Here is a 16890-nt window from a genome sequence, read left to right as displayed (position 1 = left end):
GGAGTTTGCCATCATGCTCTGGTGGTGGAAACGCGCCCTGCCCTTGTGTGTGGCTCATTCTTGGGTGGAGTCACTACACGGTTCCAGTCAACACTGGAGATTTACAAGCTATCTCACTACGGCCTAAAGATGGCATTCCTCTTCCCTTCTGGATGCACAAGTGCCCGAGATGGGCACAGCTCCTCCTTCATGCCAGCCTCTCTTCTGCCTCTGCCTCTCCTCCTGCATCAACTCCAAATGCTATGTCTGGCTCTGTTGTTACTCCACAGAACTCTCTCTGGGCATGCATTGCATCTGTTGGAACGCCCATCCACTGCGACTCTCTGAGCATTTGCTTAAACACTAAACACTCATAGAAAAAGTCCTGGCTATACCCTTTCCAGGAGAAATGAGCTCTACTCTGTATTTTATGCACACACCTTGTAAATTCTGCAGCGAGTGGATGTGACCAAGGCCCATGTCAGGACAAGTCAGGGTCTCATTTCTGCCTGTGTAGGCCCAAATTACTGTGGGTGCTATTAAAAAAAAAATTAGCTTACCTATATTTATAAATTCCTTTTTTGCCCTGAAGTGAAAGCCCTGATGGTTTATACCATTTGTTTTGTCACAGGGCTGAAATTGTAAATCTTGTCTCAGGCAGTTCATCTCCATTATTGAATAACACAGAATTGATTTGCTATGCATCATAATTTGAAGCTCATGCGGCTCTCTGTCCTTGCCCTGACTGGAATGACCTATGTACATTTCTAAAACAAGGCTGTCATTCTTTCCTCTCCTGGTCCTTCTGATTGCTCGTGTGCCCTCTGCCACCTTTGAGCATTAGCTGTAATTACTCTCCATCTTCCTTATCACTTGGTCTACAGTGTTGTGAGGTCCCATGGCTCCAGTGTCATCTGTCCCATGATGATATATTTTGGAAATACACGTTTATTCATCAGGACCACCTGCACTCCTCACCTCTCTGTCACTCTAATAGCACTTGGGGGTATTTATAGATCTTTTTAAATACCACGGTGGCTCCTGGTGCATCTCCTGGTTGTTTTGCTGATACTAATGTCTGGAGGATGGCTAATTTTCCCCAACCATTACGCTGTTAAAGGAAGTCCTCTCCATATAGGTGCTAACCGATTCCTTCGTTCTACATGAGTGGTTGTATCTTCTTCCTTTTTATTCACAAGACTTTGCAAGATCTGAATCACCTTGGACTTTGAGTTTCCTGGGGAGATGTATTTGAAACAAATTATTATATTCAGAATTAACTTTATGTCACCATCGTAAGTGAAAATTGATGCTACCATTGTCCGGACTTTCAGTTACACAAGAATACCTTGGGTGTATATTCTCCCCTCGTATATCTTCAAGTGAAAAGCGAGGCTGGTCTGGAGCTCACAGTCGTTAACTCTCCCCTTAGCAGTGTGTTATCATTTAGATTACTGACATGCATTTTACTCTGGGTCCAATAGTTCGCCCTTCTCCATACTGGTGCATTGAAGTCATTCCTTTTCTTTCACTTGGGCAATCTGAGTCATCAATATCCTCAATCTTGTTAATAACAGTCCACAAATGGGGTTGTTCTAATTCAGAGCATTGTCAGTAGAAGTATGCCTTCCTTCTTCAGCTAAAAGGCCTGCCAGGCCAACGAGTCACTGACAGACCTGCTGCCTAGCTTTTCCTTGTCTCCAACTTCCTCCCTCTCCTGGCTGATGTGCAGCTGGTACTGGAAGTGAACCCCAGACAACCTACCCACACATGCTTGTCATTTCATTACTGAACGTTCCAGCTTTGGTTTCTGGACCATCACCTGACTGTCTAGTACTTTCTCTATTGCAGGTATCATATATCACCAGTCTCAGTTTCCCTCCCTCAGCTACTCATGCTGCTCGTAGCTCTCCTCTGGGGCCAGAACCCTTGTAGGAAGCTGTTAATCATTGGCTGGGTATTTATTGTACTTCACGTACTTCTGAGCTAAAACACAGACTTGCACTTTTCCTGGACCTTCGTGTCTGCCTTCAGACCCTGAGACCATCCTCCAAATGACAACAAGGCACAGCAAAACCTCCTTATCTTTACCCCTTGCTGTAGTTTACCTTCAGATGGTAGGGCCATGACCAAGGAAGAGTCGTCTTCTTTCTTCCAGAGCCTCTCATAATGTGGTTGACTTCTCTAATCTGTTGGACCTGCTCACCCTTGACCTTACCTTCTCACCTCTTTTGATCTTCTGTCACTCTATAGCCATGGCTGCTGTTATCAAAATAGAGTCACTTTTGCTATCCTCTAACCAAACAATTTATTTATTGATTTATTTTTGTCGGTCATGGGGCCTGAACACCAGGTCCGGTAAGCTAGTGCTCTACCACTTGAGCCACAGCGCCACTTCTGGCTTTTTCTGCTTATGTGGTGCTGAGGAATTGAACCCAGGCTCTCATGCATGCAAGGCAAGCGCTCTACCATTGAGCCACCTTCCCAGCCCCCAAACAATATATTGAGTGAGTGAGTGAATGAGAGGATGAATGAATGAGTGAGTGAGTGAGTGGGTGAATGAATGAATGAGTGAATGATTTGATGATGAGTGGATGAGTGAATGCATGAGTGTGTGAATGAGTGAATGAGTAAGAGTGAGTGGATGAGTGAGTAAACAAGTAGATGGGTGGATGAGTGGGTAAATGAGTGAGAGAATGGATGAGTGAATGAATGGATGAATGAGTGAATGAATAAGTGAATGAGTGAATGAATAAATGAGTGAATGAACGAGAGAACAGGCAGATGGGACGGGTGAGTGAGTGAGAGGATGTGACATGTGCCTGACACTAAAACTTTTCACAAAGATCCTTCCAGAATCCGGTCTTGCATAAAGACCACCACAACTTTATGCAAAACAATACTTCTGCTAAAACTCTGCCCCAGAATCCGGTCTTGCATAAAGACCACCACAACTTTATGCAAAACAATACTTCTGCTAAAACTCTGCCTACGGACCTGTCCCACCACGGTGTCATGGATTCTTGTGGCCACGGATCATTGTTCACATGCACTGTCCTGCTTTGGAAGCTGCCCTTGGCCTCCACCTTCTTGAAAGCGCCCATAGTTTCCTCTGGCTGACACATTCCCTGCAGTGCTCAGCACGCCACATGTGTATCATCGCTTTCTCTCGCTGATTGTCACTCACATCGACATTGGAAAGCTCCTGATGAATAAAAACTGTGAACAATTCCAATGTCAATACTATAGCAGTGACTGTGGACCGTGAGCTTCTGTATCTTCTGCTACTACATTGTTTTGCCACCTCCTGCTGAGCCATCTACTAATTGATCTCTGTTTTTCTCCAGTTGTCTGTGCCTTCCATTTCTTCCTGCATCCATCTTAAATGTCACCGGCCATCTTCTTCACAATTCTTAATTCCAAAGCCTACGTGCCCCGTTGTGCTGTTTAATTCCACCATGTCTGACAGAAGCTCTTTAGAAGGAGGAACCAGCCATTGCCTTCTCCAACGTCTATATGCAGCTGGTCTGAGGATGCCATTCAGAAGGGAGCAAAGGCTTCCTTTAAGCTTTCTTAGATGTCTTTTCCATAAAGGCCCAACCTGCACCACGTGCTTTGTGGCACTGCTCCTCAAGGGTCCTACTGCCACCACACAGAACCTGACTGTTCTTTACCCAATTGTTTGTTAAAATCTATGGCCCACGTGTTTGCATTTCCCCATTGCTTTGGAAGACTTTTCCGGGGAGAGTGGATAGGGGTGGGCGTTCTGAGTCTCTGAAGAGTTGGAAGCTCGCTGGGTCCTGTACTGCTTTCAAAGTTGAAAGCTGTGTGTGCAGCCCAGGATTTCAGGTCTCTCCTCTCCTTCTCAGCTGGCATCTGCCTGAGGACAGAGCCTGCCCTCAGTGACAGCAGCTCTTCTTACCTGAAGGATGAGGCCAGAACAAGAGGGTTTTATCCCTAGCTCCCACTGATCCTGTGGTTCTTATAGCTTTCCTGGAGACAACTATGCATGTGCTATGTCTTGTTAAGGTGAATGGTCAGGCTAGCTCCCCATTGTTAGACACCTTGCTTTCTCTCCTCCTCTACTGTTAGGCGACCTCTCTGCAATATCACAGCCTCCCCGTGTGGATGAGGAGAGATGTCCCCGCCTTCCCCCGAGCCACCGTCCATGGAGCCTTGTCATAGGGCAGCGGGCAGGACTTCATATGCCTGGAGACTTGGCACTTCATCTGCCTTCTATCAATTCATCGATAATTCATATCTCTGGGTGATTTTCTCTCTTTGTTTCTTTATAGCTATAGATTTGGTGATTTTTTTTATACTTCCCATCTCAAGAGGGATGGGAAGCAAATTATGTGCCCATGTTGAATTTGCAGCCTTCAGAACAAGTTAAAGAGCTCATGCGTGGAGAATTGTTTTGAGGAATTATTAATTATTCAGTACATCTTGGCACTTGGGGGTGTGTGATTGGGCTTTTCTCCTCAGAATCTAGACCCCAGGCATCCTCCTCTTACAGGGGAGAAAATTGAGTTTTTGAGAATCTGTGCATTTGCTTGAGGTTGCACGGTTGTAAGTGGTAGATGCAGGATTGGAACCCAGGTCTTCTAGCTCTGGTTGATGCTTTCTACCAGAGCTGAAGAAAGCCTAGTAATCACAGGTTTGGGGAAAGTTAGATATGATTAAGATGGAAATTTTGAACTATGTGAGATACAGTACCTGGACTTAGATCTTTTTTTATTTTTATTATTTTATAACCATCATTGAGAACCATCAATCTTGCCTTTGGAATTTACACAAACAAACCAGTACCATGCCAGCCAGGACAGAAAGGTGAGAGTCTGCAATAGACACCAGGAGCGTGAGAACCAAACACATTGTGGCTGAAATGGATCCACTGCAATCATTATGGTCCTGATCGGAAGGGTCAGTTCTAATCTAGGCAGTTTCCTAAGGGAAGAACACTGATTCAACAAATAGCATAGGAGGCACATGTATAAATGTGAAATTTGGATCGGCAGTGAATAATTTTTACAGTCAGCATTTCCCACTAAGAATGGCTTGCTAGATCTCTAATGTACCTGGTTTTATACCTTTCTCCTCTTAATACCACAAAGGGCTAAATGCAGTGGTGTGCCTTTCATCCTTGAAGTTCAGTTACATAACTGTGGTTTGGGTACCGTGCTAGGAGTCATAGAAGAACGTTTATTGTTTAGGTTCACTGTGACATTGATACAGAGTTTCACAGTGAAGGGGAGGAAAAGAAAAGTCATGCCACATTAGAACTAGTAGAGCACTGAGGAAATAGTTCTCAAATATGTTGCATTTGCTCCTGACATTTGTGCTGTTTGTTTAAAACAGAGATTCCTGAGTCATTAGAATTGTGAATTTCTGGGAAAGGGGCTTCAAAGTGCCCATTTTTAACTAGTGGCTATTTTTAACTAGTAGTTGACAAAGGAAACAAGGTGGTCTTGTTATCTTGTAGTCCTGCTGCAGAGGGCAGATTGTGCTCACTTTCTAGTGCTCTAAGCATTGACCTTGGGGCCAGGGGTGTTTGCTGCTTTGTTGTATGCAAAAATTACAGAAGGAGCTGGAGTCATCTAGGCCGGCTGATTTTCAAAACAACATGCTTTCCTGAAATACAACTGCAGAAGAATGTTTTAGTATTTTTTCCTATGGTATGCTCAGATGTTAAAACTATGACCCGTGAGAATAAATTATATTTAAAAAATTGAGTGTAATGGAAGGATACACTGTCCAACTATTCTATCAGTTGAACACAGAATGAGCCTCCTTTGGGGATGATGCTTTTGTACCTATCATGGGATGTGTTTTGGAATGAACACTGATGCTTGCTGGAGATGCTGTGGCTGGGACACTACCAGAGGTCAGGCTGAAGGTCGGTCTCTAAGCCACCCCCAGAAACTTCCGAAGGCCCTGCCCATCAATCTCTGTCTCAGTATTGAGAACCTGCATGTTTTCACTGAGATCAATGAAAATAATCACAGTGCTAAAATGTAAAAGACAAATGTGACAACAACCACCCCAAAAACCTATCGGATGTTCACCAGTAGAGAAAGTGTTGATTCGAGATGCCCTGATTTTCAAAATCACATTGGCTACAGTGGAGAGAGCTGAGCTTCTTCGTTCTGGGGATGAGGAGAGAGTCTGCCTAGCTTTACCAACAGATGATTATCTTTCAAGGTCAGGTTTGTTCAGGGGCAAGCTGAGGAGCTAGTTCTGTGTCTGGAGTGAGGGCTTTTTAAAGTTGATTTTTTGTTAGTAATCATCTGACCTTTATTTAGATATTGAAAAATATTTTTCCCTTTAAAATTAAACAGTAAGAATTAGATAATTTAGCATTTCTTTAAAAATATACGAATTCTTGAAATTTTGTTCGTTTCTAATCTGGGATATTTAAAAACATCCTGTCGATGTCATCTTTCGGTGCAAAGCAACATGCTGTCCAAGGGACCTGTACTCTGTATTGAAAGAGGAAAATGCCACATGCTTTGCTTTGCCTCAGAGTTAAAACCTCACAGTTCAGGTTGATTTCAGTAGGAGATGTAGCTACTTAGAAACTCGGGGTTTTTCTCCCCCCTTTTCATAATACAATGAATTTTAAAAAGCAAGCCCACTCATTACTAAATTACCAAAGTCCTACTCACCAAAATGAAGTTGATTGACTGGCGTTCTGAGAATTATATAAGCCCTGCTGCCTTTGTTTCCTGCTATGCTTCGTAGTGCTATTATTTTAGCAATCAGCCTTTATCCTTGGCTCTCCTAAGGAAAAGATAAAGAAAAAAGAAAAAGAAGAAAGGTGAGCAATAAGAAATGTGGTGTGGGAACCAAGAGCCAAGCAGGAGGAAGCCGTAAAGTAGAATGGACTCTTAGTGGGGACCAATAGGCTTCTACAACTATGAGCTCAATTCTATACTCTGTGGCTTGGAAGGGGAAAAGAGAGGGAAGAGAGGAAAAGGCGTGGTGGCTGTTTGGAGGATGAAAAGACAACACCTTGGGAGGAAGTGGGGACAAATAAGGCATGAGATCCACTGAAGACCCAGACAGGAGGGCCCGGCTCATACTCCAGAGGGAGAATTGTATTTTTAACTTCAATGACAAAGGTTCTCCCAACCCAGATGCCTGCAGCCTTATGAACAGATCTGCACTTTCTCTCTCAGCTCTTGTGAGCACCCAGATTGCTCTAATGGTCCACCAAGGAAGGTGTGGAATCTCAGACCCACAGAAGGAAGAGGAGGAGGCACAGGCATAGGGGAGGGAGAGGAGAGAACAGGGTCTCCATCTTTCAGGGACTGAGGGTTGGGTGCCTCAGCCCTGCTGGCTGCTGGTTGGGAGGCTTGGCCACAGTTACCTGCTACCTCTGTGAACATTTATGAACAGCCCCGTGGGTCCTGTAGAGCAGAGTTGTGGTTGGTTTTGCTGCTCAGTGGAGCTGAATTGAAATTCAACCAAAAGCTGAGGTACTATTTGCAGCGGCTTTCTTTAGACAAGATGGAGTCCTGGCTGGGAAGGAATGCCGCCACATTGGGTGGATTTCCCGCCCCCCTCCCCCCAAGGAAGCACCCAGGTCTTCCTCTTGCATTTCAATGCCACAGTGCTGCTTTTCCTTGGTGGGAAATTCCTTCATATTGACTTCTTTCCCCTCAGATGGAGCTAATAGGGTTTACTTTACCCACAACACTTGTACTGTTATACATTGCCCTCTGCTGGCGACATCAGAAGTGGACAGACAGATGGGGCTGGGTTAATTTAAGTAAATAAGTAGGCCATTTTCCAGTTTCTTGGCAAATGCAAATCAAGAAACTCAAAACCTAGGGAGTTACCAAACTTCAAATAATAAATGGATTGAGGGATATTATTTTTTAACATTCATGGAACTCCTTGAAATATTAGTTATTTGAGGAAATTATAGTTTAGATTAAAAATGGAGTTTACCCCTGGTATCTCTATTTTAATGATCAATTCTTTGGTTATTTGATATTTATTAAAGATACATTATATGACTTTCCAATATATTAGTCTCTCCCTCAGAAGTCCTTCATATTTAAAGAAACCATTCTAGTCCAAACCAAAAAGGAAAAAGAATAGTTCAGCAAAATATTTCTGAAACCTATTGAAAGTTAAGAAGGGTTACTTGAAATACAGGATCTAAATATTAGATTGATTTTCAAGAGACATGACCCTAGAAGCAATCGCTCAGTCACTCTGCGCTTTCTTTAAAACACATGCTCAGAACCTAGAGTAGAGTAAGGCTTAATTGTCAAAGGAAGCAGGCTCAAGTGAAAGTTAGTTGCAAAGCCTGGATTACAAGTAATTGTCTCAAAATCCTTTGCCTGTTGCTTTATCTACCGAACAATGCTCTGCCTTTATTAGTAATTAGGAGAAAGAATTTGGCATGGCACTTGATCATAAAACCAAGGTTCAGCAGAGAATTGTAGCTAAAGCAATTATTAGTATTATTATTATTTTAATTAAAACTTTCTTTTTAAGGGTGGCTACATATAGCCATCGGAATGAATTGCTCTGTAGTTAACTTTAGTTTGTTTTAAGAGTTAGTTAAGTTTTCTTGTTTGTAATTATTGAGGGGTTTGGAAGAGACGCCAGGGGCTTTCTCCCAAGGTTCGTCAAATTAAACAGTAGAGCCTTCCACATTTTCCATCTGTTTCTGTTTGGGTAAACCTCTTCAGTGAATTGGGGTGTCCTGTCACTTCCTGGCTGCTCAGAACAGGTTTATTTAAAGTAAGAAACTTCTTTAAATAAGTCTCCGGGCTCACAGTGGAGAGGTTGTTAATGCCCTGAGAGCCACAGCTATCCAGGCGTGGGCAGGTTGATAAAAGAATCTCTGGTTTTCTGACCATGTGGGTCTTAACGAAGGCTTTTATTTTTTTTTTCAGTGTAAGACTTTATGTCCATTTTATTATACACAGTCTTAATTTGAGCTTGAAAAGAGGAGCTCCGGGGCAGACATAAAATTAACTTCTCTTTCAGTGTGCTAACCTCTCGGTTTTAATTTATTCACTTGTCAGTCTCATGAATGCCTCATGAGCTCCCGCCATTGATTTCCGTAGCCAGTGCGATTTTTCCTGTTTATTATAATATATTGTCCCATTGTTGCCGGCCCTTTGCACTGGGTTAAATTTCCCACACTGCGGGCAGGAAGCAGCTCCATGGCATCAGACTTCCTTGGATTGATTTTCAAGAGGCCAACAAGGGCCCTGCCCGCTCCTGGCTTCTTTGTGCCTGGCCTAGCTAAGGCTCCCTGTAAACCGCCCCCGGGGGGACACTTCCTTCCAGGCCCCAGTGCGGTGGCCTCCAGCCCCTCCTGTCCGCCCCCAGCCCTGGGAAACACGCCTTATCAGCGCCCAGGTTATGTCATGTCTTTTTACGTACTGTGTTTATTGTGTTTACAGCCGGCTAAGCTGGACAATAGGGAGCCACGCAGCCACACAGTGAAATTCACCCACCGCCCTGGAGTGGCAGCCTGTCCCCGGCTTTGTAATTAGGGAACAGGAGACTGAGCTACAATACCAACCATGGGTTTACACTCCCAGTTACCGAATAATTTCTTAATAAAAACCTTTATCAACAGTACATTATCCATGACCCTACATGTAGGTTACAGTTGTATAAAACACGGAGAATTTGTTTTGGAAATGTGCCAGAAGACTTAAAGAATGTTCCCTCCCCCTGTCCCTCCCTCTCCCTCTCCCCCTCCTTCTCTCTCTCCCCCTCCTTCTCTCTCTCTCTCTCTCTCTCTCTCTCTCTCTCTCTCTCTCTCTCTCTCTCTCTCTCTCTCTCATACACATAGGCATTTATGTTACTATTTTAAGTTTTGCTGAATACTCTTAAGCTCTGGACGCCAGCATCAGCATCTACCTCAGTGAGTTGGGGATTCAGAGACACCTGCCCTACATATACATATACTTGGCTCTCCGTCTGAAATAATTTTAAACCCAGCAAATTGTCTGAGACAACACATGCCTCTGTTTCGTATTTTTAAAAAGTAGGCCATGACAATGATTAGTCTGTCTGCATGTCTGCCCTTAACTGCAAACTTATTATATATTTTTCTTAAGCCTTCTGAGGAATGGTTTTAGTGAGAAAAACAAAAGCCACCACCATGTAGCCGTTAATATTATTAAAATTAGGGGTCACCCTTTGAAAATAGTTCTTAATTTACACCCTGAAATTCTATTCCTCTAGGAGCTAGTTCTCAACCCCAGGAGGCAGCCCGAAAAGCAAGCCAGTTCAGCCTTAGCTCCAGTCCCACAGGCATCTGCATGCCTAGCACACATCGCATTTCATTGGTTCTTTCTTTCTTTCTTTTTTTAAAGGGCAGATTCCGAGGCGTTCATTGAAGAAACTTAGTCACTGTTGTACAAGCAGTGGACAGAGAGGAAAGTCTCTCCCTAGTTCACTGGAGCTGCCCTGTGCAAAAAGTGGAAATAGACGGCCATAATGAAGGAACAGCCAACATATGGAACCCATGAGTCACTTGGTCCCTTTGATCTGTTGAATTAAAGATTGCTCTTTGCATCAGCAAAGACTGCAATTCAAGAAGTCATTTCCAAAGATTAGACTTATTTGAACTGGCCAAATCACAAATAGTTCTTCGGAGAAGTTAAAGAGCTCTGGATTTTTTTACTTCCCTTTTACAGAAGAGGAAGGTCACAGGCTATTCAGTGTGCCTCAGTTTACTTAGATGGGAGGCAAGCTCTTCCAACCACCTCCAGTCTTGGTGCAATTGCATGTTTCTTAGGAGGGGTGATTTATTAGAGTGCATACATGTGATGAATCAAAATGAATGGCCAGATGACTCAGTTTGATATGAATAGATACAGGAAATTGCAGGTTCTGTTCCGGAGTAAAAATGGTAGCGTGTGTGGGACAGAAATCTCATGCACTCCTCTCGGCTCCCCGATTTTAGGCTGGTCTAGGCAGTGCCTAGACTTTAGATTTGGGGAATTAAGGAATTGGGAATTTAGATTCCAGGGAGGCCCCTAGAAAAAGGAGTCAGAGGTTCCTCCCAGGCCACTAAATAATCCCTTGGGTGGATTGTGCAAGAACACTTTGAATTTCTGTCATGGGGGTCTGTCTCCTCCACAGGACTGGTGTCTAAGCTGTAAGTCACCAGCCAAGAGTTGAGTGAGTCCCTAGCTCAGTAGAGCCCAAATTGCGTTGATGCTGAGGGTCTCAGAGGGTGGCAGATTCTTTGTCCAAAAGCCATTGGTCTGGGGTTGGAGGTGTGGCTCAAGTGGTAGAACACCAAGCCAATGAGTGAAAATGTGATACCAGGTTCAAGCCCCAATATCGGGGAAGACAAAACAAACAAAAGTCATTGTTCTGAGTGCAAAAGCAGAAGGATGAGAAGGGCTCCAAATTTCTCATCTGTAGATGAGAAAACTTTCTCAATATCTGAGATCTCCCAGGAAGAAGAGAAAGAAAGGAAACTAGTGAACCAAAGTATAAACCCCAGGAACAACAATTTTTCATATATGAAGAGGAGTGTATGAACAAAATGGGAAAAGATGATGTAGAGAAACAAATCATGAGCCTGTCATAGAGTGTGCTTCCTTGAATCTTTGCCAAACCTTGACTGAAGAAGGCATTTGTCACGGAACAAAGTCTGGGGACTTTGGCAGGACCCAGTTAACTCTTACTAGAGGAGCGTGGACAGATCCATTCTATTTTATAGAGATAATTAATAGGAATTACACAGCGAGGAGAAGCTTCAAAGTAGGAATTTCCTCACCTCCTCAACTACTGCTACGAGTTTTGCGAACTTTTTTTTTGCATGCTCATTTCTTCCTCATAGTTTTTGCTAAAGAATAGGGAAAAGTCATTTCTCATCCTGGAGGACATACAGAAAGTATAACATCACCCTTGTATGAAGTGAAATGGAAACAGGAGGTGGGACACCCCGGTGGGCAGTACATTCACCAGGCTGGGTCCCTGGAGGTGGACAGTAGGTGAATTTCTCTCCTAAAATACCTCCTTTCTCAATCTAAATTAGCCAAGGGTTCAAGAAAAGGGGTGTCACCCACAAAATGTTTGACCAGAAAATAAATGGCATGTGTTGTATGCAAACAAACACAAGCACAGGCTTTTGAGGGAGGGCTTCCTGATAGCTTCAGCATTGGTTGTCACTGACCTACAATAAGAGAACAGGCTAATTATTACATTTGCACTTTGCGAAAGAGACAAGATTCTCCCTTGGTATTCTGCCAGGGGTGCTGGCCAGTGTGATTATGGGGGCCATGGAGATAAAGGTTGAAACACACTGGATGGTAGACACAGCCAGAGTCCTTTCTGTGGGGTTCTGGAGGCAGAATGCAAAGGGGTCCTTGGTAAAATGTATGGGAGGGAAGGAAGGGGAGGAGAGAAAGGATATGGCATGTTTGTTACTTGAGGCAGCTTGGCTGGGAAGAGGAAAACTGTAAAGGTGGAAGCTAAGAAGAAAAAATACACATCACAGGGATTTTGTTTATTTCATTTTAGGAAATGGTTCAAGATTCTTAGATACTGAGACGAGGTGGGAAGAGGAAGAGGAAGGAGAAGACAGAGAAAGAGAGAGAGAGGAGAGTTCTCTTCGTTTTCTCGGGGGGTTCAGTGCTATAGCTGAAATGGCTTTTTTGAACAACAGAAATTTGTGTCTTACAGCTCCACAGACCTAAAGATCAAGGCCAAGTCCATGTTAGATCTATTCCTATGGTCTTCACAGGAGGGATAGAGTAAGATCCTTCATATGCAATCTTATTATAGACCTGCTCATGAGGTTGGAGTCCTTGTGACATAATAAGAACCTTCTGATATCATTGTTTTGCGGTTAGGATTTCAAAGTATGAGGTGTTTTCTTTTTCTGGGGTATTGGTGGGGGTGGGGTGGGTCACAAGCAACATAAAGTCTATAGCACTGTCCATAGCCCTCTCTCAAATTCAGATCCTTCTCACCTGCAAAATGCACTCATTACAACCTACCAAGATATCAAGACTGCTCCAAATTTAAAAATCCTTTCAGTGTCAGCTATAATAAGTGTTAGGATCCAAAGCATCATGTAACAGAGATAGGGAAAAGAGGTTGGTAGGATTCATCCTAAGGTGCATGGCTCTCTACTGCTTTGAGCATCCACAGCAGTGGCAGGGACAGCAGGCCTGGGACAGATCTTCAGACAGTCCAGGGGCAGACATTCAGTCAGACTTGGGACAGAGATTCAACAGACCCAGGATGGGCATTCAGCCATGTCTGGGGCAGACATTCCATTCCAGACAGAAACAGAAGATAAAGAAGGCCGGGTATGTTGCTCCTGAAGACAGATTCTACATTTCCAGTATGGTCATCATCTTTGCTCAGTGCTGTGTCCTTCAGGCCTACAGAGGTGGTGCTGTCAGTCAGCCCCACAGCTTGAGGAATGGCCTTGTGCCAGCTCCCTGCCTGGGGTCCACCTTTCTGGTTCGATCCTTTGAATTCTGGGTATGAGTCCCCAATTGTTAGAGCCAGCAAAAGGCAACACAGAGACATTGGCAGGTTCGCTGTGTAGCCCCTTGAGAGGGGACCACAGGCCAGGACATCGCTAAGAGTCCTGGATGGCTAAGAGTAGAGGGATTCAGGCCTGTGGGGAGACGGGCTCTAGCAGGGTCTGGAAAGGACCTGAGGAGTACTGTGGCTCCTCCTTTGAGACTGTCTCCCAGCCACTTCCCTTCCCATCCCAGCCCTTGAAGCCTTGGCCTAAATGGTCACTCTTCAATCCAGCATTTCTGAACATCAACACTCTGACAGCCTCCATCGTCAGCCTCTTCCTTGTCTTCTGTTCTTTTATAACAGTTTCTTCGAATAAGCATCTCTCCCTGAAGGTCCTTTTGCACCCATGAAAGTTATATGTTTATATCTCTGGTTTAGTAATAACATCTTCCATCACAAAGGCCAAGTTACTTCACGCTTTGTACTTAATCAGTATTGTCTTCTCATAACACTTGGCCCAATGTGAATACCATCAGATGACAGGCATCTGTGGTTATTGAAGCTATGCTCCATATAGTATCATTTGGATGAATTAGAAATACAATTATGTAAAAGGAACGTGAGTCTTAATTTTCTATGATCGCTATGCATCTGGGAAGTAAAATTTTAAATCTTTTGCTGGAACCAAAAGAAAACAAAAACTACAGTTCATTCCTGAAGACCCATTGTGTAGTTGCTAAGAGAGGAGAATCTGGAGTCAGAGAGGATCAGATATGAGTGTTTATTTAAATCTTATAAGGTGAGTCTAGCTCATCTGCCTGTTATGTAAAGACATTAATGCTTATGGTCACATGTAGGCGCGTCTAACACTAGATGTCCAACTTAGAGAGGCTGAGGCAGTTAGAGCTTTGCTTTTCATGGGATTCTCTGCTTTGTAGCAAGTGATTTTGATCTTAATTGAACCCACAATTCAGACCTTACTCATTTCTTCCAATCCCAAAGTCTAAGATTGTGCCTTTACTCTTGGGTGCTCAAAAGAGTACAGAGGGTATACCTGTAACCCTAATTCAGGAGGCAGAGATTGGAAGGGTCGTGCCTAAAGTCCAGACTGAGCCAAAAGTTAGTGATGCCCTCCTTATCTCAATAAAAAGATCCAGATGTTGTGGCTCATCCTTATAATTTCAGATATATAGGGACACAGATAGGAGGCTCATAGTATGAGGTCTGCCTGGGGCAAAAAAGAAAAAATAATGAGACCCTATCTGAAAAATATCTAGACCAGAAGTGGCTTGAAGTGTGGATCAAGTAGTAAGACACCTGCTAAGCAAAAGTAAGACATTGGGCTCAGTCCCTAGTACTGAACAAACAATGTTCTAAGTCATGTGTAATAAACACAGTACTAAATATATATATATATATATTTTTTTTTTGGTTGGTCCTGGGGCTTGAACTCTGGGCCTGGGGGCTGCCCCTCAGCTCTTCAGCTCAAGGCGAGCTCTCTACCACTTGAACCACAGCACCACTTCTGGTTTTTCTGGTCATTACTTGGAGATAAGAGTCTCATGGACTTTCTTGCCTGGGCTGGCTTTGAGCCTTGATCCTCAGATCTCAGCCTCCTGAGTAGCTAGGATTACAGGCGTGACCCATGGGTGCTGGGTGTGCTGGACCTTTTGACAGCATTCACTGACAGCATTCCACAAAAGCACAGTCTCTCTGGAGGGGCAGCAGGGGCAGGCACCATGTTTGTGAAAATGCCAGAAACCCAGGGTTTTCTCTGCTAGCACTTCAGTCATGGTAGCTACTTTAAATAATTCAAAATTATTATTTGTGTGGTCAGTAGCAATCATTGAATTAGGGAAGTAATTGTAGAGGGACATGACTTTAGCAAGCAGAGAAGTAAATCACAAAACATGCACACACTGAATGACTATAAGCATAATAACAACTAAGAAAATGTTGAGCAAGAAAGACGGCGTAGGGAAAAAAAATCAATGAGGTAGGAGTAACTATTTTCTAGCAAAATAGGGACACGTACAAAATTTCACATTCTGATGGTCTCATTTGTCTCATTAGACAGTATTTCATTCAGTTTTAATTAAAGAAAATACCTACCAAGCTTTCATCTGCAAGCTTCATTTCCCCAGACAAGGCTGAAGCGTCTCATGTTGAAAAATAACTGCCTCATGTACAGTCCAGGAACTTGTTGATGAGCAAGCGTGTCTCATTGCTTGAGGCAGAAGATGAGGGGAGATCATGGCTGGCCTGTTTTTCCCCTGCCTGGGCAGGAAGGCATAGGGAAGGCAGTTCTCTGGGGATGACATTCTTCAGAGCATCTCTTTCCCCCTGCATACCGTAAGAAACAGCCCTACACTTAACTATTTAACCAGCCAAGGCTAAAGCAATTTAGGCTCATCTTTTTTTGATGCCAGGGAAGAGACGGTCGGATGCATCTCAGCTGCCCTGTGGGCGATGGAAATGTAGTTCCAGATGACTGCAGATATTTGTACTGTCTCTCCTTAGTTTGCAACTCTCCAGACAAACAAAGATTGGCCTTTCAGATTTATTTATTTATTTTAATGTTAAGAGACTAGATTGACTCTGGCTAGTTGGTTCTGTTGAATGCACTCTCTAGACTAACCCATTTCCTTATCTCAGTTTTACTCCATAAAATCTTACGGATGTAATACCTATTTCTAAAGATTTCTTTTTCTTCATTACTTTTGAAGTCTTTTAAATTTGCTGCTAAATCTCTTTTCTATCTAACTGATGAGTTTCCTTAAAATATATTCTTTTTACCATAATTTCTTTCTCTTCCTGGAAGTGATTGAAGGATTGAAGGGTGCTTGAAATACTGTATGGATATTAACCACATAAAGTGAGAAAATGAGAACTGAGATACGAATTTAGAGAGAGAATTTGTGATGCGTGGATATATGCCAACAGGAGATCACCAGAGGGACTCAAGTAATTGTACCACTGGGTTATATTTTCCCCTTTGCTCTCAATTTAAGAGACCTTTCCTCTTATGAAGAGAAATTGCTCTCAATTGTTATTTGTTAACTGAGTACCTGACTTTTTTTCTTGCTTAAGGTCAAAGACTGAATATTTGCTATTCACTACCTCTTTACTCAGAAACACAAGGGATGTGGTTGGAGGGAATGAAGAGGAAATTGATTCCTTGTGTTGATGGATCATTAATGGGCAAGATCTACTATAGTCTGTGATATCATCTCCTCATCATTCATATTATTATTATTTTTGCCAATAAGCCTGGCTGCAAATTTTGATGCAACAGATAGAAGCATATTTCTCTTTATTGGAACATTTGAAAGATAAATGAAGATAAAGATGACATAGCCATTATCCAGTTCATCCCTGAGAGATACCACAGAACAAAGGCCAAGAGAATCCTCCACTGTGTTGGGCAGACAAACC

General features: G+C 43.2%; 1 long non-coding RNA gene across 1 annotated transcript; it reads right to left on the bottom strand.

The window, feature by feature from the left end:
* Nucleotides 1-3745: 3745 nt before the first annotated feature.
* LOC138813486 (uncharacterized) lies at nucleotides 3746-15676 on the bottom strand. The gene is made up of 3 exons (XR_011367812.1): nucleotides 15568-15676; nucleotides 6645-6759; nucleotides 3746-3901 (listed from the first exon to the last, which is right to left on the bottom strand). It is a non-coding gene; the product is annotated as an uncharacterized lncRNA (long non-coding RNA).
* Between the last annotated feature and the right edge of the window lie 1214 nt (nucleotides 15677-16890).

The sequence above is a fragment of the Dipodomys merriami genome, unplaced genomic scaffold (assembly GCF_024711535.1).
Source record: "Dipodomys merriami isolate MVZ:Mamm:240054 unplaced genomic scaffold, mDipMer1.0.p SCAF_6, whole genome shotgun sequence".
NCBI lineage: Eukaryota > Metazoa > Chordata > Mammalia > Rodentia > Heteromyidae > Dipodomys > Dipodomys merriami.
This window is presented reverse-complemented; position numbering and strand designations above follow the sequence as displayed.